The sequence below is a fragment of the Rattus rattus genome, chromosome 3 (assembly GCF_011064425.1).
Source record: "Rattus rattus isolate New Zealand chromosome 3, Rrattus_CSIRO_v1, whole genome shotgun sequence".
Classification (NCBI taxonomy): Eukaryota; Metazoa; Chordata; class Mammalia; order Rodentia; family Muridae; genus Rattus; species Rattus rattus.
In genome coordinates this window covers 114045956-114048238 of record NC_046156.1, presented here as the reverse complement: position 1 = coordinate 114048238, position 2283 = coordinate 114045956, and the positions used below count along the sequence as shown (strand labels likewise).

The 2283-nt window shown below is 38.5% G+C and overlaps 1 non-coding gene across 1 annotated transcript; it reads left to right on the top strand.

Moving 5' to 3' along the window:
* Window positions 1–1744: 1744 nt before the first annotated feature.
* On the top strand, window positions 1745–1900 carry LOC116897584. Its single transcript, XR_004387590.1, has one exon. It is a non-coding gene; the product is annotated as a U1 spliceosomal RNA (small nuclear RNA).
* Window positions 1901–2283: the final 383 nt, after the last annotated feature.

The following is a 2283-nucleotide window of genomic DNA, read 5'->3' as shown; positions in this document are numbered from 1 at the left end:
TATCTGTGATAAAAAAAAAAAAACAATCACACGATTCATGATGTTTTGAGTATCTGTAACAGATATCCTGAGAATTCTGTGCACAGAGGTGCAGTCTTCACTTAGCAAGATAGAATGGTGCAACACATGTCTGAACTCTCAAAAGTTAAAAAATATATTGTCACTTGTGCTTTAACATCTCCCACTAATGTACTTTATATGTTTTCTGTCATAGGAGCATAAAAAGCATCTCCTTATCCCAGCATGGTGTGTCCATTCCTACTTAGGACATGACCATAGACACATACCAGTTCCAAAGCCATGTGTATACAACAGGCTGTGTAGACTTCCTACAACAGGTCTATCCAGATTAACTAAAGTTCTGTAGGTTGCTTATGCAAACATGTTTCTCATATTTAAGACAAATAGGCCATCATCAGGATTGAGGGCACAGAGTTGTTACCCATCCCCCAGAGGCAGATGTGAGAGGAACAGAGCATGATCAGGGACAGCTGAGTCTGACAAGTGAGTTTCAGGCCAGCCTTGGTTTCATGGCAAGACACTGTCTTCTTAAAATTCTAAAAATAAATAGTGATTAAATAAATAAATAACAAGGAAAATTAACAGGCCATTAATAGAATGGGTGGTTTGATTGAAAAGGGTTCTTTGGAGACATAGCATTTGGAACCTTGTCTTCAGCTGGTGGATACAGTCAGAGAGATAGTGGAGTCCAGAGGACTCTGATGCAACCAATGAGTTATCATTGATTCATCAATATTATGATGTGGTATCTGGGCAGAGGAAGTGGGGGCATTTCCTGGGAAAGTATGCAATGCCCTTGGTCCCTTCCTGTGCCTCCCTCTATCTATTTCCTGGATACTCAGAGAGAAGCGACCTCTGCTATAATCACCTATCACCATGATGCTTTCTTTCACCCAAGACCAAAGCATTGAGTCCTGCTAAATCTGGACTAAAATCTCTGAAACCATAACTGGAAAGAAATCTCTCCTTTGAAATATTGTCTGTTAAGTACTTTTTCACAGTAGTGGAAAGTATAGCTAACACCATTGCTGATACAAACATGGATAAACTTATAAATAAATAAAAAACAATGTTGACAATTTTCCTTGACAAGTGTTAACCAGAATAAAGGTTTCCTTGAGAACAGAATTTATAATTTAAGTGCTATTTTATTAATATTGATTTTTCATTTGTCTGTTCTTACATGGACTAGCACAACTGCATTGAGGTCTGAGAACCACCTGAAGCACTCAGGTTAATCCTTCCTGATTCTGGACATTAACCTCAGCTTACCAATTATGACGACAACTTGCCTACCTACATGCTGTGCATCTCACTGGTTCCACATGTTTTCTCTTAAATAACCATTAGAATACATTAAGTTATATTCTAACTCGGAGAAGAAAACTTAGACTTTTCAAAAACTGAGAAGTAAACCCTCTAGTTCTCATCTAAAAATAACAAAAGGGTGAAATCACTTAAAAATAATAACTGTGAGGTCAGTAGGCTACGTGTATGTGTGTATGTGTGTGTGTGTGTCTGTGTGTCTGTCTGTCTGTCTGTCTCTCTCTCTCTCTCTCTCGTGTGTGTGTGTGTGTGTGTGTGTGTGTGTGTGTGTGTGTGTGTAATAATTGAAGAGGAGAGGTCATGAATTAGGTAGGGAGTAGAGGGCACAGGAAGAATTAGGGAAATGTAGAATGGAAGTGATATAGATGCAATACTCACTTATGGAGTTCTCAAAATAATGTCTACATGTCAGTGGAGATACCCCAAAGGTGGATCTCCCATGACAAGGCCTATCCACTGAATTACAGATTGCTCACCTCTGTGATTCTCCAAATTCTGGAAATGCAACTGTGTAACTTGTGGTAGCAGGGAACTGTGTTCACATTCTCCCCTGAACAAAAACAGAAGGAAAGAAGGAAGGAAGGAAGGAAGGAAGGAAGGAAGGAAGGAAGGAAGGAAGGAAGGAAGGAAGGAAGGAAGGAAGGAGGGAGGGAGGAGGAGGAAAAAATCAACATGTCTAAATAATCATTTTCATAAACTTATTTTATGCAAAATTGATTTTGCATAACTATTTGGGCAAATCAAAATTTCTTAACAGTTTCTTATCTCAAAGTTACTCAAACCAACTGTTGTATGTGATGTATCTTGTGGGGATTTTGAGACCAACATGGTTGAGGTTCATAATATTTGGATGTTTTGTGTTTTTCTTGGCCTTATCTACAACTTGTGTCATTGCCAGCACAAGAAGGGAAATAAATAATTCTTTCCTCATTTCAG